The sequence below is a fragment of the Salvelinus namaycush genome, chromosome 20, assembly GCF_016432855.1.
Source record: "Salvelinus namaycush isolate Seneca chromosome 20, SaNama_1.0, whole genome shotgun sequence".
In the NCBI taxonomy this organism is placed as follows: domain Eukaryota; kingdom Metazoa; phylum Chordata; class Actinopteri; order Salmoniformes; family Salmonidae; genus Salvelinus; species Salvelinus namaycush.
In genome coordinates this window covers 56,340,658-56,363,498 of record NC_052326.1, presented here as the reverse complement: position 1 = coordinate 56,363,498, position 22,841 = coordinate 56,340,658, and the positions used below count along the sequence as shown (strand labels likewise).

The 22,841-nt window shown below is 43.1% G+C and overlaps 1 protein-coding gene across 1 annotated transcript in view; it reads right to left on the bottom strand.

Annotated features, from left to right (window-relative positions):
- Positions 1 to 22,841, bottom strand: part of LOC120064883 (protein phosphatase 1 regulatory subunit 1A-like) — a 53,770-nt gene that overhangs the window by 20,581 nt on the left and 10,348 nt on the right. The window lies entirely within an intron of this gene.

Below are 22,841 nucleotides of genomic sequence, written 5' to 3'. Positions count from 1 at the left end.
AACTCAACCGAGGTTGGAATGCAAAACAGTCTACACACAGAAACAAGAAACGGAGGCTGAGTTCACACAGGCAGCCCAATTCTGATGTTTTATTGGCAAAAGAGCTGAGGTCTTACCACCGTACTGCTCAAAAAAACAATTAGTGGGAAAATATCATAATTGGGGCAGCCTGTGTAAACACAGCCTCTGAAAATCTTTGAAATGCATATGTTACTACTGCAGAAAATGCTTACCTAATGAGAGTCTTGCTCTGCTTTCTTAGTGAACGATAAGGGTTTATTTAATAGGGACTCATTATGGGATTCGATGTCATCTCCTTGATGACGTACTGCTCACTAGTCAATGTTATCTCCTTGATGACACACTGCTGCTCACTAGCCAATGTTATCTCCTTAATAATACACTGCTCACTAGTCAATGTAATCTCTTTGATGACGCACTGCTCATTAGTCAACGTTATCTCCTTGAATGACACACTGCTCATTAGTCAATGTTATCTCCTTGAATGACACACTGCTCATTAGTCAACGTTATCTCCTTGAATGACACACTGCTCATTAGTCAACATTATCTCCTTGAATGACACACTGCTCATTAGTCAACGTTATCTCCTTGAATGACACACTGCTCATTAGTCAACGTTATCTCCTTGAATGACACACTGCTCATTAGTCAACGTTATCTCCTTGAATGACACACTGCTCATTAGTCAACGTTATCTCCTTGAATGACACACTGCTCATTAGTCAACGTTATCTCCTTGAATGACACACTGCTCATTAGTCAACGTTATCTCCTTGAATGATACACTGCTCATTAGTCAACGTTATCTCCTTGAATGACACACTGCTCATTAGTCAACATTATCTCCTTGAATGACACACTGCTCATTAGTCAATGTTATCTCCTTGAATGACACACTCCTACTCAGTAGTCAATGGGTTGTTTTGCACCAATGAAAACAAGTGATAAACAACAATACATTTAAACGATGTGCAGGTGTGGTTGGAAGCCCAAGGGCTGAAATGAACAGATAACAAAACCTACTAATTATAAATATATAAATGAATTGATCAGAAAAAATGTTTTGTTTAAATGTGTGTGCACATTTGTGCATGTGAGTGTGTGAGAGTAAGGCTATATGTGTCACGTTCCTGACCTGTTTTCCTTGTTTTGTATTTATTTTAGTTGGTCAGGGCGTGAGTTGGGTGGGTTGTCTATGGTTGATTTTCTATGTTGGGATTTTGTGTTCGGCCTGGTATGATTCTCAATCAGAGACAGGTGTCTATCGTTGTCCCTGATTGAGAATCATACTAAGGCAGCCTGGGTTTCACTTGTGTTTTGTGGGTGTTTGTTCCTGTGGAGGTTTTGTTGCCACACAGGACGGTTTCGGTTTTGTCACGTTGGTTGGTTTTGTATTTTGAATTGTTTTGTTGACTTTCATTAAAAGAATGAACACTAACCACTCTGCGTTTTGGTCCACACCTTCTGTCAGCGAGGACAGCCGTAACAATATGGAGGAGATTACTGAGTAGTTTGATTCATCAGACTGACCTCCAGTTTTCTCTTGAAGTTTTTGAGGGAGATTGAGGTTTCGGCATAATAATTCCATAGTATGGTACCTCTGTATGTTATCTCCTTGATGACACACTGCTAATTGGGTATTCAGACCAAAAGAGGATTAATTTCCCTTCACACACAGCCAGAGAAAGACTGTGTATAAGAAGCAACATCTCTCTTTCTTTCGGTCTATCTTTTATACCAGATGGAGAGACTATGAAAGCATATTTGGGTCTTTGAAAAGCCAGGTATTAAACCCATGTCTTTTTATTGCTGTTAGAAGTGTCCCACTGGGGCCCACACTGTTTGAATCAACGTTGATTGTGTGGTCAGTGTTGTTTTCACTTTTACAGGAACATTGCTCACCTCATATCCTGTCTGTCGAGGATATTAAAAGGTTTCTTTCTTTTGTTTGCTTGTGTCAATACCTTTTCATGTTCACCCACCTCGCAGCTGAAGAGCCACTCCAGTACCGCTCTCCTCAGGATTCCCTCCAGCCCTCCTGCCCTCCAGCCTTCCAGCCCTCCAGCCCTCCAGCCCTCCAACCCTCCAACCTTCCAGCCCTCCAGCCCTCCAACCCTCCAACCTTCCAGCCCTCCAGCCCTCCAGCTCTCCAGCCCTCCAGCCCTCCAGCCCTCCAGCCATCCAGCCCTCCAGCCCTCCAGCCCTCCAGCCCTCCAGCCCTCCAGCCCTCCAGCCCTCCAGCTCTCCAACCCTCCAGCTCTCCAACCCTCCAGCCCTCCAGCTCTCCAACCCTCCAGCCCTCCAGCTCTCTAACCCTCCAGCCCTCCAGCCCTTTTAATTTGCTGTTTTATGATTTTGTTATACTCTTGTGAATTCTACGTTTTTTACTAGATGACTTGTAGTTTTTCATGTTGTCTGTCTGTAATTTTTGCCTATCTTGGCCAGGACACTCTTGAAAAAGAGATTTCAAATCTCAATGAGCCCTTCCTGGTGAAACAAAGGTTAAATAAATAAATAAAAACACCATACTTACCACACCTCAATACCATACCATATCTACCATACCATACCTCAACACCATTCCTTATCTTACCATACCGCACATATCTTACCATACTATTCCTCAATACCATACCATATCTTACCGCATATCAAATCTTATCATACTATACCTCATTACCATACCCCGATACCATACCATATATTTTATTTAACCTTTATTTAACTAGGCAAGTGAGTTAAGAACAAATTCTTATTTTCATTGACGACCTAGGATCAGTGGGTTAACTGCCTTGTTCAGGGGCAGAACGACAGATTTTTACCTTGTCAGCTCAGGGATTCGATCTAGCAACCTTTTGGTTACTGGCCCAACGCTCTAACCACTAGGCTACCTGCCGCCCCATATCTTACAATACTATACCTTAATATCATACCATACCTTAATATCATACCACATCTTACCATACAATACCTCAATACCATACAATACCTCAATACCATACCATATCTTACTATACCATACCTCAATACCATACCATCTAGTAAAAACCATAGAATTCACAAGAGTATGACAAAATCAAAAACAGCAAATTAAAAACATTGACAGGTCAGGGAATCAGTCTCAAGATCATTCATCAGTGATTTAAAAATACCAATCGGGACAAGTTCTTCCAGTTTAAAAGTATTTTGTAAGGCGTTCCAAGACGATGGCACAGAGTACACAAAAGCCCTTTTACCAAATTCAGTTCGGACATTTGGAACAGTTAGCAGGATAAAGTCCAGTGATCTCAAACACTGAGCTGAAGCATTCATATATAAAATATCCCCATAGTCTAGTAAAGGCATAAATGTAGCTGATACTAGCCTCATTCTGGCTTCAAAAGAAAACAGGCCTTAATCCTAAAATAAAATCCCAATTTCAGCTTAAACTTTTTGTAAGTTGTTGAATATGCAATTTAAAAAAGAAGCCGTCATCAATTAAAATTCCTAGATATTTATATGAGGTTACAGTCTCAATCTCAATGCCCTGACAGGTAATAATAGGTGAAAAGTTCAGAGGTCTATTTCTTTCTTTAGAAAACACCATTAGTTTAGTTTTGTCAGTATTGAGGATAAGCTTCAATTGACACAAGGTATGTTGAACAGTATAAAAAGCATTTTGCAAGTTCTGGAAAGCTTTTGTAAGAGACGAGGCACAACAGTAAATAACAGTATCATCAGCATAAAAATGAAGTTGCGCATTTTGGACATTTTTGTCTAAATCATTTATATAAATAGTGAATAAGAGAGGACCAAGTACAGAGCCTTGGGGCACACCATTACATACAGACAATTTAACAGACACGAGCCCATCAAATTGAGTGCACTGAGTTCTTAAAAACAGATAGTTAGCAAACCATGCAACTGCATGCTCCGAAAGATCTACACTCAACAATCTCTGCCTTAGTATATCATGATCAACTGTATCAAAAGCCTTAGAGAGATCAATAAAAAGTGAGACAGTGCTGTTTTTTGTCAAGGGCTTCAGTGATATCATTTAAAACCTTCATAGCTGCTGTAATTGTGCTATGCTTCTTCCTGAAGCCCGATTGGTACATTGATAAAATAGAGTTAGTATATAAAAACTCTTTTAGCTGTTCACTCACAAGGGGTTCAAGTATTTTCACCAGGGGTGACAGCTTTGAGATTGGCCTATAATTATTTAAAAGAGTTGGATCTCCCCCTTTTAAAAGTGGTAGGACAAATACTGATTTCCAGATCTTTGGAATTTCATTACATTCCAGGGTTAGATTGAACATATATGTAAGTGGTTCAGCTATGAAATCAGCTGCCAGATTTAAAAAGCAGGGATCCAAAAGATCAGGACCTGCAGGCTTTCTCTGATCTAAGGATTTCAGGGCTTTATGTACCACCTGCACTGAGAATGGCAAAAAGCTAAAAGTTTGAACAGCTCTCACTGGTTCATCCACACAGGGTTGTACAGAGACAGAGGACACTGAATTAAACAGCCTACCAGATGATACAAAGTGCTCATTGAAACAATTCAGCATTTCAGTTTTGTCATATACAGCAACAAAGTCCTTCAATACACATGACGGTAATTCATTAACATTACTGTTACCAGACATAGACTTAATAGCCTTCCAAGACTTTCTAGGGTCATTCAGGTTATCAGTGGTAACAGACATAAAATATTCAGACTTGGCCTTCCTGAGAAGAAAATAACACTTGTTTCGCAACTGCCTAAAAATAAGCCAATCAGCATCAGAACATGATTTCCTTGCTTTAGCCCAGGCTAGACTACGGTCGTGAATAATACAGTTCAGAAGAAAACCATGGATGATCCCGCCCTTTAACTCTGAACCTGCGGAATGGGGGATGTTTGTTTACTATTTGGGAAAAACCATCATGAAAGAATTTCCAGGCAGTTTCCACATCAGGGATAAGCTCAATCTTGCTCCAGTCAAAATAAAACAATTAATGAAGGAAAGCCTGCTCATTAAAACTCTTATTAAAACTCGGCTTTAACCAACACCAGTTGAGATCACCAATCAAGATCATTTCACTGTAAAGAAGTTTAGACATAAGGTTTATCAGAGAAGAAAATGCATCACCAAGAGCAGAGGGCAGAGGGGGGTCTATAACAGCCAATCACAGTTATAGAGAGACCCTATGAAACCTGAATATTCAAAGCAAGAAATTCCAATGTTCGTTTTCTCCACAGTTCAGTAAAGTCAGTGCACAAAGCAATACCACGAAAATTGTCATTTTCTCTGAGAAATGTAAAAAATAGAGGCCAAGGATGGTCAGGGAGAGAGGGACAGAGTGTATGTATGAGTCTGAATGTGAGTGTTTGCGCGTGTGAGTAGATTGGGTGTTGAGGTCGACTGAGAGAACGAGTAGGGGATTGTTGAGCTGCCACTGACAGCCAGGCAAAAAGGAGCAAAAAGGAGAAGCTTAGACGAGACACTCCGCGGATGAAGGAGGAACTCAGGCCAGCCAGAGATAGGGTTACTTTGGTAAACTTCAGGTAATGAGTTGAGGGAGACACGTGATCTTTACACCAGCAAAAACAAAATAGTTTGCACTACACAACAAGGAAGTTACTCAACCATAAATAAATAGGTTATTAGTAGGTTAAAATGTACTAGTCACAGACAAACGACATGACATGCTGCCATCTTGGACACTCGTGGACCACTAAGTAGAAAAAGTAGATCTTACCACACCATACCTCAATACCATACCATACCTCAACTCCATACCATAACTCAATACCATACCATACCTCAATACCATACCATACCTCAACTCCATACCATATCTTACTATACCATACCATACCTCAACTCCATACCATATCTTACTATACCATACCATACCTCAACTCCATACCATACCTCAATACCACACCATACCTCAACTCCATACCATACCTCAATACCATACCATACCTCAATACCATACCATACCTCAACTCCATACCATATCTTACTATACCATACCATACCTCAACTCCATACCATATCTTACTATACTATACCATACCTCAACTCCATACCATATCTTACTATACCATACCATACCTCAACTCCATACCATACCTCAATACCATACCATACCTCAACTCCATACCATATCTTACTATACCATACCATACCTCAACTCCATACCATATCTTACTATACCATACCATACCTCAACTCCATACCATATCTTACTATACCATACCATACCTCAACTCCATACCATACCTCAATACCATACCATACCTCAATACCATACCATACCTCAACTCCATACCATATCTTACTATACCATACCATACCTCAACTCCATACCATATCTTACTATACCATACCATACCTCAACTCCATACCATATCTTACTATACTATACCATACCTCAATTCCATACCATATCTTACTATACCCTACCATACCTCAACTCCATACCATACCTCAATACCATACCATACCTCAACTCCATACCATATCTTACTATACCATACCATACCTCAACTCCATACCATATCTTACTATACTATACCATACCTCAATTCCATACCATATCTTACTATACCATACCATACCTCAACTCCATACCATACCTCAATACCATACCATACCTCAACTCCATGCCATATCTTACTATACCATACCATACCTCAACTCCATACCATATCTTACTATACCATACCATACCTCAACTCCATACCATATCTTACTATACCATACCATACCTCAACTCCATACCACATCTTACTATACTATACCATACCTCAACTCCATACCATACCTCAATACCATACCATACCTCAACTCCATACCATACCTCAATACCATACCATACCTCAATACCATACCATACCTCAATTCCATACCATATCTTACTATACCATACCATACCTCAACTCCATACCATACCTCAATACCATACCATACCTCAATACCATACCATACCTCAACTCCATACCATATCTTACTATACCATACCATACCTCAACTCCATACCATATCTTACTATACTATACCATACCTCAACTCCATACCATACCTCAATACCATACCATACCTCAACTCCATACCATATCTTACTATACCATACCATACCTCAACTCCATACCATATCTTACTATACCATACCATACCTCAACTCCATACCATATCCTACTACACCATACCTCAATTCCATACCATATCTTACTATACCATACCACAATTCCATACCATATCTTACCATACCATACCTCAATTCCATACCATATCTTAACATACCATACTGCATTATCATACCATATCTTACTATACCATACCTCAATACCATACCATACCTCAATTCCATACCATATCTTACCATACCATACCTTAATACCATACCATATCTTACCATACCATACCTCAATACCATACCATATCTTACCATACCATATCTTACCATACTATACCTTAATACCATACTATATCATACCATACCATAATACCTTACCATATCTTACCATACCATACCTCAATTCCATACCATATCTTACCATACCATATCTTACCATACTATACCTTAATACCATACTATATCATACCATACCATAATACCTTACCATATCTTACCATACCATACCTCAATTCCATACCATATCTTAACATACCATACTGTATTATCATACCATATCTTACTATACCATACCTCAATACCATACCATACCTCAATTCCATACCATATCTTACCATACCATACCTCAATTCCATACCATATCTTAACATACCATACTGCATTATCATACCATATCTTACTATACCATACCTCAATACCATACCATACCTCAATTCCATACGATGTCTTACCATACCATACCTTAATACCATACCATATCTTACCATACCATACCTCAATACCATACCATATCTTACCATACCATATCTTACCATACTATACCTTAATACCATACTATATCATACCACACCATAATACCTTACCATATCTTACCATACCATACCTCAATACCATACCATATCTTACCATACCATATCTTACCATACCATACCTCAATACCATACCATATCTTACCATACTATACCTTAATACCATACTATATCATACCATACCATAATACCTTACCATATCTTACCATACCATAACTTAATACCATACCTTAGTCCTGGTACATATTTTGGTTTTTGCCCTAGCACTACACAGCTTACTCAAATAATCAACTCATCATCAAGATTTAATAATAATAATAATATATCAATAAGATAATCAGCTGTTATTTGAGTCAGCTGTGAAGTGCTAGTGCAAAAAGCATAACTAGGGGGGCCTCAGGACCGAGTTTGGGAAATGCTGTATTAATACCATACCAAGCCCTCGTAGCTGCTCTCATTGACACCCACACACAAACACACAAACACACACACACACACACACACACACACACACACACACACACACACACACACACACACACACACACACACACACACACACACACACACACACACACACACACACACACACACACACACACACACACACACACACACACACCACTGCCCCCAGAGCCTTAATCCATCCCATTTTCCTTTCAGCTGCTTCTCCTTCACATTCAACACTGCATAACTCACAAATTGAGAAGAAAAGAGAGAGAGAAAGCCATAGATTCTGTTATTGTTGCTTCTGTAAAAGAAGTGTCAAATATGAAGAGATTCCAGCTCTTCTGATGGCTCGACCAGAGTAACAATAGAATGAATCGAACGGGCTGATTCACATGGAACACCATACTCCTCTCTCGGATTCATACGCAATATTGCTCCCAGTGTAACAAAAGACGCTCCATCTATGTCCTGACGTTTTTAATCTATTGTTCCCATAGTGTATCAAATCAAATCAAATAAAACCTTATTTGTCACAAGCGCTGAATACAACAGGTGTAGACTTTACAGTGAAATGCTTACTTACAAGCCCTAAAACCAACAATGCAGTTTTCAGAAAAAATGGTGTTAAGAAAGTACTTACAAAAATAAACTGAAGTAAGAAATAAAGGAACAAAAAATTTGAAAAAATTACGAATAATCAAAGAGCCACAACAATACAGTAGTGAGTCAATATACAGGGGGTACTGGTACAGAGTCAATATACAGGGGGTACTGGTACAGAGTCAATATACAGGGGGTACTGGTACAGAGTCAATATACAGGGGGTACTGGTACAGAGTCAATATACAGGGGGTACTGGTACAGAGTCAATATACAGGGGGTACTGGTACAGAGTCAATGTGGAGGCAATATACAGGGGGTACTGGTACAGAGTCAATGTGGAGGCTATATACAGGGGGTACTGGTACAGAGTCAATGTGGAGGCTATATACAGGGGGTACTGGTACAGAGTCAATGTGGAGGCTATATACAGGGGGTACTGGTACAGAGTCAATGTGGAGGCTATATACAGGGGGTACTGGTACAGAGTCAATGTGGAGGATATATACAGGGGGTACCGGTACAGAGTCAATGTGGAGTCAATATACAGGGGGTACCGGTACAGAGTCAATGTGGAGTCAATATACAGGGGGTACGGTACAGAGTCAATATACAGGGGGTACTGGTACAGAGTCAATGTGGAGAAAATATACAGGGTGTTACGGTACAGAGTCAATGTGGAGGCTATATACAGGGTGTTACGGTACAGAGTCAATGTGGAGGCTATATACAGGGTGTTACGGTACAGAGTCAATGTGGAGGCTATATACAGGGTGTTACGGTACAGAGTCAATGTGGAGGCTATATACAGGGTGTTACGGTACAGAGTCAAAGTGGAGGCTATATACAGGGTGTTACGGTACAGAGTCAATGTGGAGGCTATATACAGGGGGTACCGGTACAGAGTCAATGTGGAGGCTATATACAGGGGGTACTGGTACAGAGTCAATGTGGAGGCAATATACAGGAGGTACTGGTACAGAGTCAATGTGGAGGCTATATACAGGGGGTACTGGTACAGAGTCAATGTGGAGGCTATATACAGGGGGTACTGGTACAGAGTCAATGTGGAGGCTATATACAGGGGGTACTGGTACAGAGTCAATGTGGAGGCTATATACAGGGGTACTGGTACAGAGTCAATGTGGAGACTATATACAGGGGTACTGGTACAGAGTCAATGTGGAGACTATATACAGGGGGTACTGGTACAGAGTCAATGTGGAGGCTATATACAGGGGGTACTGGTACAGAGTCAATGTGGAGGCAATATACAGGGGGTACTGGTACAGAGTCAATGTGGAGACTATATACAGGGGGTACTGGTACAGAGTCAATGTGGAGGCAATATACAGGGGGTACTGGTACAGAGTCAATGTGGAGGCAATATACAGGGGGTACTGGTACAGAGTCAATGTGGAGGCTATATACAGGGGGTACTGGTACAGAGTCAATGTGGAGGCTAATAACAGGGGGTACTGGTACAGAGTCAATGTGGAGGCAATATACAGGGGGTACTGGTACAGAGTCAATGTGGAGGCTATATACAGGGGGTACTGGTACAGAGTCAATGTGGAGGCAATATACAGGGGCTACTGGTACAGAGTCAATGTGGAGGCTATATACAGGGGGTACTGGTACAGAGTCAATGTGGAGGCAATATACAGGGGGTACTGGTACAGAGTCAATGTGCGGGGGTTAGTCGAGGTAATTGAGGTAGTATGTACATGTAAGTAAAGGTAAAGTGACTATGCATAGATAATAAACAGAGAGAAGCAGCAGCGTAAAAATTGAGGTGGGGGGGGTCAATACAAATATTCCAGGTAGCCATTTGATTAGCTGTTCAGGAGTCTTATGGCTTGAGGGTAGAAGCTGTTAAGAAGCCTTTTTGACATAGACTTGGCACTCCGGTACCACTTGCCGTCCGGTAGCAGAGAGAACAGTCTATGACTAGGGTGGCTGTAGTCTTTGGCAAGTTTTAGGGCCTTGCTCTGACACCGCCTGGTATAGAGGTCCTAAATGGCAGGAAGCTTGGCCCCAGTGATGTACTGGGCCGTACACACTACCCTCTGTAGTTCCTTGTGGACAGAGTCCGATCAGTTGCCATACCAGGTGGTGATGCAACCAGTCAGGATGCTCTCGATGGTGCAGCTGTAGAACTTTTGAGGATTTGAGGACCCATGCCAGATCTTTTCAGTCTCCTGAGGGGGTATAGGCGTTGTCGTGCCCTCTTCACGACTGTCTTGGTGTGTTTGGACCATGATAGTTTGTTGGTGATGTGGACACCAAGGGCCTTGAAGCGCTCAACCTGGTCCACTACAGCCCCGTCGATGTGAATGGGGGCGTGCCCGACCCTCCTTTTCCCGTAGTCTACGATCATCTCCTTTGTCTTGATTACGTTGAAGGAGAGGTTGTTATCCTGCCACCACACTGCCAGGTCTCTGACCTCCTCCCTATAGGATGTCTCATTGTTGTCAGTGATCAGGCCTACCACTGTTGTGTCATCAGCAAACTTAATGATGGTGTTGGAGTCGTGCTTGAACATGCAGTCATGGGTGAACAGAGAGTAGGGGACTGAGGAAGTCCAGGATCCAGTTGCAGAGGGAGGTGTTTAGTCACAGGGTCCTTAGCTTGGAGATGTGCTTTGAGGGTACTATGTTGTTGAACGCTGAGCTGTAGTCAATGAATAGCATTCTCCCGTAGGTGTTCCTTTTGTCGAGGTGGGAAAGGGCAGTGTGGAGTGCAATAGAGATTGCGTCATCTGTGGATCTGTTGGGGCGGTATGGAAATTGGGGTGGGTCTAGGGTTTCTGGGATAATGGTGTTGATGTGAGCCATGACCAGCCTTTCAAGGCGCTTCATGCCTACAGACATGAGTGTTATGGGTCGGTAGTCATTTAGGCAAGTTACCATGTTGTTCTTGGGCACAGGGACTACGGTGGTCTGCTTGAAACATGTTGGTATTACAGGCTCGGTCAGGGACAGGTTGAAAATGTCAGTGAAGACATTTGCCAGTTGGTCAGCGCATGCTTGGAGTACACGTCCTGGTAAGCTGTCTGGCCCTGTGGCCTTGTGAATGTTGACCTGTTTAAAGGTCTTACTCACATCGGCTACAAAGAGTGTGATAACATAGTCGTCCGGAGAAGCTGGTGCTCTCATGCATGCTTCAGTGTTGCTTGCCTCGAAGCGACCTTAGAAGTCATTTAGCTTGTCTGTTGGGCATATGTCACTGGGCAGCTCGCTGCTGTGCTTCCTGTTGTAGTCAATAATAGTTTGCAAGCCCTGCCACATCCGACGAGCATCAGAGCTGGTGCAGTACAATTCAATCTTAGTCCTGTATTGACGCTTTGCCTGTTTGATGGTTCGTTGGAGGGCATAGAGGGATTTCTTATAAGCTTCCGGGTTAGAGTCCCGCTCCTTGAAACCGGCAACTCTACCCTTTAGCTCAGTGCGGATGTTGCCTGTAATCCATAGCTTCTGGTTGGGGTATGTACGTACAGTCACTGCGGGGATGACGTCATCGATGCACTTATTGATGAAGCCATTGACTGATGTGGTGTACTCCTCAATGGCATCGGAAGAATCCCGGAAACATATTCCAGTCTGTGCTTGCAAAACAGTCCTGTAGCTTAGCATCTGTGTCATCTGACCACTTCCGTATTGAGCGAGTCACTTGTACTTCCTGCTTAATTTTTTGCTTGTAAGCCGGAATCAGGGGAATAGAGTTAGAGTCAAATGTGTCAATTGGATGTGGAGGGAGAGCTTTGTACGCATCTCTGCGTGTGGAGTAAAGGTGGTCTAGAGTTTTTTTTCCTCCGGTTGCACATGTAACATGCTGGTAGAATGAGGTAACGGGGATTTAAGTTTCCCTGCATTAAAGTCCCCGGCCACTAGGAGCGCCTCCTCTGGATGAGCATTTTCTTGAACGCTTATGGCCTTATACAGCTCGTTGAGTGCGGTCTTAGTGCCAGCATCGGTTTGTGGTGGTAAATAGAAAGCTATGAAAAATATAGATGAAAACTCTTTGGTAAATAATGTGTTTTACAGCTTATCATGAGATACTCTATCTCAAGCGAGCAAAACCTCAAGACTTCATTAATATTAGATTTCGTGCACCAGCTGTTATTGACAAATAGACATAGACCTCCACCCCTTGTCTTACCGGAGGCAGCTGTTCTATCTTGCTGATGCATTGAAATCCCACCCAGCTGTATGTTATCCATGTCGGCATTCAGCCACGACTCTGTGAAACATAGGATATTACATCGGAGCTCATCCATTTTAATATCCAATGATTACAAGTTGGCTTATAGGACTGATGGTATAGGCGGATTACCGACACGCCGTCGGATCCTTACAAGGCACCCTGACCTACATCCCCAATATCTCTGTCTCTTCTTCATGCAAATGGGCCTCGTCCAGTGTCTGAAGTAAATCCTTCACGTCCGACTCATTAAAGAACAATCTTTGTCCAGTACGAGGTGAGTAATCGTTGTCCTGATGTCCAGAAGCTCTTTTCTGTCATAAGAGACGGTGGCAGAAACATTGTGTACAAAAGAAATTACAAATAACACAAAACAACACACACAATATCAGAATTGGTTAGGAGCCCGTAAAACGGCAGCCATCTCCTCCGGGGCCATTAGTGACATACAAGACAGGTATTGTACAGACAGGGGTCTTTCCACATCCATCACATAATCTATATATAGACCTGTCCTTATAACAGCAATCCTGTTCAACTTTGAACTATCAGAATTATTCATGGTCTTTGAGCAGTGAGACATCCAATTCCCTATATAAGGCACTTCCTTTGGCTAGAGCACTATAGGCCTGTATAAGGAATATGGTTCGGTTTAGGATGCCAGCCTGAGTCTTTTTCCTGCCTCCATCTGCTTTTCTACCATGACTTATGTCTTAATTCTTCTTCTATATGATGCTTAGTGGTTTTGTACAACAGAAGAGTAGCAGAGAGCTGGTTTAGTAGCAGGTACAGTATAATAAATGTACATTAGCCTATAATTAAATCTCATGCTGTTATGGATACTGTTCAAACTCATAAAAATAATTGAAGCTGAATCAGGAAGGAAGTAATTCAGAGGACAAGGCATACACCACTATAACTACTCTCCTTCCCTCTGGTGTCTGTGTAGGTCAGTGGTGGCTGGTAACCTAAAACACTGAGGAGTACGATGGATGAAATAACCTAATAGGAGGACAATGTTATTAACTTCTTGTGGCTCATTTTTCTCAATTTCCGCCTGACTGACGTGCCCAAAGTAAACGGCCTGATGCTCAGGCCCTGTAGAAATGTTAAAATAATTTATGAGACTATAACAGAATAGTCTCATAAAATTTCTTTTTTTGAGAGAGACCATGCTCTTACAATGGAAAGTATAGGAGCATTCTGAATTCTAGTTCCCAGGATGCAATTCCTATGACTTACACAGAGCGTCAGCAGTCTATGTTCAAGGTTTCAGGCTTGTAACTTCCAAAACAAATGAGAAATATGAGTTTTAGTGCAGGGACACAGTCTTGAAAATTCGTGTTTGGATGCGAAATGAAGACAAGACGCACCTGCTAAAATCGTTTGCCTATTGAATCATAATGTGCTGTGCACCAGGAAGTGCAGTTGTAATGCAATTTCAGTAATAGGAGATGTAGATATATCCATTTTAGTCTAAAAGTAATAAGGTATGAAAAACAGTGCTGACTTCTCTCAGTATTACAGTAGCTAAGAATAGAACTGGCCTAGAGCGTGGACTTACTTCAGTTACAGTAATCTCAGGCATGTATTCAAACAGATGTGCTTTCAGAACCTTTTTTAAATCTAGGACAGATGAGGGGTGTGACAGCCAAAACATTATCTCTGTACTGCCTCTCAGAAATGTCCTCTCAGAAGCACTAGGAATTAACAGTGTTGACCCAGTGAAGGACAAATATATGTCTAGACATCAGCTTATACAAGATGTTAAATCAAACCTACCCAAGTACATCATGGAGTTACATGACCTTGAAATGCCATGATTCCTCATGTTAACTAACTAGGGACAGAAGGGTTTTATCATGCACAGAGAAGCTCTTATCTAAAGGATTGAGGTTGCTCAAATTAAAGAGAAAGGGAATGTCTCAGAAATTGATACACTGTCATTCTAACACTGTGGGGAAAGAGATTAGGGAAGTAGAAATGGATACATTGTCATTCTAACACTGTGGGGAAAGAGATTAGGGAAGTAGAAATTGATACACTGTCATTCTAACACTGTGGGGAAAGAGATTAGGGAAGTAGAAATTGATACACTGTCATTCTAACACTGTGGGGAAAGAGATTAGGGAAGTAGAAATTAGAACCACATTATGATGTCATACAAGGAACTCAGCGTTTGTTTTGAAACATGTAGAAGTACGTTCCAAACCAAATGCTAGTTCCTTGAAACTGATTACAGTTGTTAGTCAGCAGCATATTATAATATTTGAGTTGTATCTACAAAATGAAGTACAGAATGCAGCTGCCTTGGCACACTGTGGTACCTAACACAAGCATAAAGCATTCATATCTGTACATGGATGAGTGTACTTCCTGAGTGGGGGGTCCACTGCATCCCCCAGGACTCCAACCCCCAGGACCATCCCCCAGTACTCCAACCCCAGGACTCCAACCCCCAGGACCATCCCCCAGGACTCCATCCCCCAGGACTCCAACCCCCAGGACCATCCCCCAGGACTCCAACCCCCAGGACTCCAACCCCCAGGACTCCATCCCCCAGGACTCCATCCCCCAGGACTCCAACCCCCAGGACTCCATCCCCCAGGACTCCAACCCCCAGGACTCCATCCCCCAGGCCTCCAACCCCCAGGACTCCAACCCCCAGGACCATCCCCCAGGACTCAATAGCCAGGACTCCAACCCCCAGGACTCCAATAGCCAGGCCTCCAACCCCCAGGACTCCAACCCCCAGGACCATCCCCCAGTACTCCAACCCCCAGGACTCCATCCCCCAGTACTCCAACCCCCAGGACCATCCCCCAGGACTCCAACCCCCAGGACTCCAACCCCCAGGACCATCCCCCAGTAGTCCAACCCCCAGGACTCCATCCCCCAGTATTCCAACCCCCAGGACTCCTTCCCCCAGTACTCCAACCCCCAGGACCAACCCCCAGGACTCCATCCCCAAGTACTCCAACCCCCAGGACCATCCCCCAGGACTCCAATAGCCAGGACTCCAATAGCCAGGACTCCAATAGCCAGGACTCCAATAGCCAGGACTCCAACCCCCAGGACTCCATCCCCCAGGACTCCAATCCCCAGGACTCCAATAGCCAGGACTCCATCCCCCAGGACTCCATCCCCCAGGACTCCAACCCCCAGGACTCCATCCCCCAGGCCTCCAACCCCCAGGACTCCAACCCCCAGGACCATCCCCCAGGACTCAATAGCCAGGACTCCAACCCCCAGGACTCCAATAGCCAGGACTCCAACCCCCAGGACTCCATCCCCCAGGCCTCCAACCCCCAGGACTCCAACCCCCAGGACCATCCCCCAGTACTCCAACCCCCAGGACTCCATCCCCCAGTACTCCAACCCCCAGGACCATCCCCCAGGACTCCAACCCCCAGGACTCCAACCCCCAGGACCATCCCCCAGTACTCCAACCCCCAGGACTCCATCCCCCAGTATTCCAACCCCCAGGACTCCTTCCCCCAGTACTCCAACCCCCAGGACCAACCCCCAGGACTCCATCCCCCAGTACTCCAACCCCCAGGACCATCCCCCAGGACTCCAATAGCCAGGACTCCAATAGCCAGGACTCCAATAGCCAGGACTCCAATAGCCAGGACTCCAACCCCCAGGACTCCATCCCCCAGGACTCCAATCCCCAGGACTCCAATAGCCAGGACTCCATCCCCCAGTACTCCAACCCCCAGTACTCCAACCCCCAGGACTCCAATAGCCAGGACTCCATCCCCCAGGACTCCAACCCCCAGGACTCCAACCCCCAGGACTCCAATAGCCAGGACTCCATCCCCCAGTACTCCAACCCCCAGTACTCCAACCCCCAGGACTCCAACCCCCAGGACTCCAATAGCCAGGACTCCATCCCCCAGTACTCCAACCCCCAGGACTCCAACCCCCAGGACTCCAATAGCCAGGACTCCATCCCCCAGTACTCCTTCCCCCAGAGAGATAGTTTTATGGACGGGGAATGCTGCTTCTCTCCAGAGCCTGATCTACACACTATGAGGTGTCCAGGCACAACAGGGAGTACTGAGGCATGGAGGAAGGCCTGTGATACCAACACAGGCACACTGAGACACTGTGATGCCATGGCTGTTCTATGAGAAATCCCTGAAAATACTGAAACACCAGTGTTGAGGAAGCTACTGAAAATATAGTTTATCAAGCTACCAATTACTTGACAGTGGAAGAATTTAAGCTACAATAAAGCTACCCTTAAGAAAAATTGAGTTTACCTAACTCAAATTACTTTGAAAAAGAACATGCAAAATACTTTGTGAAAAATGATACAAATCGCAAGAACAGATAACTTTGGGGTCAGATGTTAACAGAATGTGTAATTTAGCCTATTAACCCCCAAAACTATGTTTCACGTCAGAATTAGGCTGGTCTGATGCTAATAAAGAAAATAAATTCTTACCTATTTCAACCGTATTTTATTTTTGCAATTAAAGTAGTTTGTACCCACTGGGCACAGACGTCAATTCAACGTCTCATCCACATTGGTTCAACGTAATTTCATTGAAATGACGTGGAAACAATGTTGATTCAACCGGTGTGTGTCCAGTGGGTCGTTCCAGTAGTTGGCTACACTGCTACACAACAACAAAAAGCATTTAACTAACACTGTGAAACACTGAAACATTACAACACAGAAATGTTGAAACACAAACCACTTAAATCACCTAAGCACTGTCTGAGTGGCACCCAGCCACGTCTCTCTCTGCAGGGCGGCTGAGAGCTACATGATCAGTGCTCAAGGCTGTCTGACTCTAACAGAGGGAGAAGGAGATTTACACAACTTATATCATTACAGTAGAGGTAACTGTAGGACAGCAAAGCAGCCTACCAACGTATGCACGGGCAAAATAACACACACACACACACATGCGAATGTGCAAACACACACACACACACACACAACCTCATACAGCACCAAATAGTGTTCGAACAGATGGTTCACTTCCTCCTCAGTATTTAGTGACTATTGATATCGTAACAAGAGGACAGAGTGATTCATGGTTCACTTCCTCCTCAGTATTTAGTGCCTATTGATATCGTAACAAGAGGACAGAGTGATTCATGGTTCACTTCCTCCTCAGTATTTAGAGCCTATTGATATCGTAACAAGAGAACGGAGTGATTCATGGTTCACTTCCTCCTCAGTATTTAGTGCCTATTGATATCGTAACAAGAGGACAGAGTGATTCATGGTTCACTTCCTCCTCAGTATTTAGTGCCTATTGATATCGTAACAAGAGGACAGAGTGATTCATGGTTCACTTCCTCCTCAGTATTTAGTGCCTATTGATATCGTAACAAGAGGACAGAGTGATTCATGGTTCACTTCCTCCTCATAGCGATTCTATACCAGCTAAATTAACAATCTCATTAATTGACCACCATGCTCACATTACAGCTCACAGAGAGCTGACTCCACTCTCAATCAAGCTGAGATATAGCCAGAGTGTAACGGCAGTCTATTTCTTCCTACTCCTCGGACGAGGAGAGGCGAGAAGGATGTGCAGAGTGGTAAGTTTCCATGATTTTAATATCCACGAAAACAAGACACAATACAAAATAACAAAAGAACTAACCGTAACAGTCCCGTGTGGCACAAACACTGACACAGGAAACAAACACCCACAAACCAAACGTGAAACCCCAGCTGCCTAAGTATGATTCTCTTTTTTTTTTTTTATATATATATAAATTTTATCCCCTTTTCTCCCCAATTTTCGTGGTATCCAATCGCTAGTAATTACTATCTTGTCTCATCGCTACAACTCCCGTACGGGCTCGGGAGAGACGAAGGTCGAAAGCCATGCGTCCTCCGAAGCACAACCCAACCAAGCCGCACTGCTTCTTTAACACAGCGCGCCTCCAACCCGGAAGCCAGCCGCACCAATGTGTCGGAGGAAACACCGTGCACCTGGCCCCCTTGGTTAGCGCGCACTGCGCCCGGCCCGCCACAGGAGTCGCTGGAGCGCGATGAGACAAGGATATCCCTACTGGCCAAACCCTCCCTAACCCGGACGACGCTAGCCCAATTGTGCGTCGCCCCACGGACCTCCCGGTCGCGGCCGGCTGCGACAGAGCCTGGGCGCGAACCCAGAGACTCTGGTGGCGCAGTTAGCACTGCGATGCAGTGCCCTAGACCACTGCGCCACCCGGGAGGCCCTAAGTATGATTCTCAATCAGGGACAACGATTGACAGCTGCCTCTGATTGAGAATCATACCAGGCCGAACACAAAACCCCAACATAGAAAAACACACATAGACAACCCACCCCAACTCACGCCCTGACCATACTAAATAAATACAAAACAAGGGAAATAAGGTCAGGAACGTGACACAGAGACTGACTCCACACTCAGTACATCAGACAGAGATATAGCCAGAGACTGACTCCACACTCAGTACATCAGACAGAGATATAGCCAGAGGTTGACTCCACACTCAGTACATCAGGCTGAGATATAGCCAGAGACTGACTCCACACTCAGTACATCAGGCTGAGATATAGCCAGAGGCTGACCACACTCTCAGTACATCAGGCTGAGATATAGCCAGAGACTGACTCCACACTCAGTACATCAGACAGAGATATAGCCAGAGACTGACCACACTCTCAGTACATCAGGCTGAGATATAGCCAGAGGCTGACCCCACTCTCAGTACATCAGGCTGAGATATAGCCAGAGACTGACCACACTCTCAGTACATCAGGCTGAGATATAGCCAGAGGCTGACCCCACTCTCAGTACATCAGGCTGAGATATAGCCAGAGACTGACCACACTCTCAGTACATCAGGCTGAGATATAGCCAGAGGCTGACCCCACTCTCAGTACATCAGGCTGAGATATAGCCAGAGGTTGACCCCACTCTCAGTACATCAGGCTGAGATATAGCCAGAGGTTGACCCCACTCTCAGTACATCAGGCTGAGATATAGCCAGAGGCTGACTCCACTGTGATCCCTGAGCAACACCTTTCTCTCATCATGCACCCTCACACACACACACGCACGCATACACTTAACCTAAAGTTACATATAATAAATCACGGATAGAAGGGCAGTGCACCAGAATTGTATGGGACCTAGAAAGTGGGACCTAGAAAGAGCATTTTGTTATATTTACATTCAGCACTGACTTTAGAGTCAATAGTGACCTCTACAGTGCTAGAAAATCTGTCTTCCAATTTGAAAAGGCTTGGTCAACTGATGGAGCAATGGAATACAACACTGTATCAATGGAATACAACACTGTATCTGTGGAATATAACACTGCATCTGTGGAATACAACACTGTATCAATGGAATAACACTGTATCAATGGAATACAACACTGTATCTGTGGAATACAACACTGCATCTGTGGAATACAACACTGTATCAATGGAATACAACACGGTATCAATGGAATACAACACTGTATCAATGGAATACAACACTGCATCAATGGAATACAACACTGTATCATTGGGATACAACACTGAATCTGTGGAATACAACACTGTATCTGTGGAATACAACACTGTATCTGTGGAATACAACTCTGTATCAATGGAATACAAGACTGTATCTGTGGAACACAACACTGTATCAATGGAATACAACACTGTATCAATGGAATACAACACTGTATCAATGGAATACAACACTGTATCAATGGAATACAACACTGTATCAATGGAATACAACACTGTATCAATGGAATACAAAACTGTATCATTGGGATACAACACTGTATCTGTGGAATACAACACTGTATCAATGGGATACAACACTGTATCTGTGGAATACAACACTGTATCAATGGAATACAACACTGTATCATTGGGATACAACACTGTATCAATGGAATACAACACTGTATCAATGGAATACAAAACTGTATCATTGGGATACAACACTGTATCTGGGGAATACAACACTGTATCAATGTAATACAACACTGTATCAATGGAATACAAGACTGTATCAATGGAATACAACACTGCATCAATGGAATACAACACTGTATCATTGGGATACAACACTGAATCTGTGGAATACAACACTGTATCTGTGGAATACAACACTGTATCTGTGGAATACAACTCTGTATCAATGGAATACAACACTGTATCAATGGAATACAACACTGTATCAGTGGAATACAAAACTGTATCAATGGAATACAACACTGTATCAATGGAATACAAAACTGTATCATTGGGATACAACACTGTATCTGTGGAATACAACACTGTATCAATGGAATACAACACTGTATCAATGGAATACAACACTGTATCAATGGAATACAACACTGTATCAATGGAATACAAAACTGTATCATTGGGATACAACACTGTATCTGTGGAATACAACACTGTATCAATGGGATACAACACTGTATCTGTGGAATACAACACTGTATCAATGGAATACAACACTGTATCTGTGGAACACAACACTGTATCAATGGAATACAACACTGTATCAATGGAATACAACACTGTATCTGTGGAATACAACACTGTATCAATGGAATACAACACTGTATCAATGGAATACAAAACTGTATCTGTGGAATACAACACTGTATCTGTGGAACACAACACTGTATCAATGGAATACAACACTGTATCATTGGGATACAACACTGCATCTGTGGAATACAGCACTGTATCAATGGAATACAACACTGTATCTGTGGAATACAACACTGTATCTGTGGAATACAACACTGTATCAATGGAATACAACACTGTATCATTGGGATACAACACTGTATCTGTGGAATACAACACTGTATCAATGGAATACAACACTAGCTGTGGAATACAACACTGTTTCTGTGGAATACAACACTGTATCTGTGGAATAAAACACTGTATCTGTGGAATACAACACTGTATCTGTGGAATACAACACTGTATCTGTGGAATACAACACTGTATAATGGAATACAACACTGTATCTGTGGAATACAACACTGTATCAATGGAATACAACACTGTATCTGTGGAATACAACACTGTATCTGTGGAATACAACACTGAATCAATGGAATACAAAACTGTATCATTGGGATACAACACTGTATCTGTGGAATAAAACACTGTATCGATGGAATACAACACTGTATCAATGGAATACAACACTGTATCAATGGAATACAACACTGTATCTGTGGAATACAACACTGTATCAATGGAATACAACACTAGCTGTGGAATACAACACTGTTTCTGTGGAATACAACACTGTATCTGTGGAATAAAACACTGTATCTGTGGAATACAACACTGTATCTGTGGAATACAACACTGTATCTGTGGAATACAACACTGTATCAGTGGAATACAACACTGTATCTGTGGAATACAACACTGTATCTGTGGAATACAACACTGTATCAATGGAATACAACACTATATCAATGGAATACAACACTGTATCTGTGGAATACAACACTGTATCTGTGGAATACAACACTGAATCAATGGAATACAAAACTGTATCATTGGGATACACCACTGTATCTGTGGAATAAAACACTGTATCAATGGAATACAACACTGTATCAATGGAATACAACACTGTATCAATGGAATACAA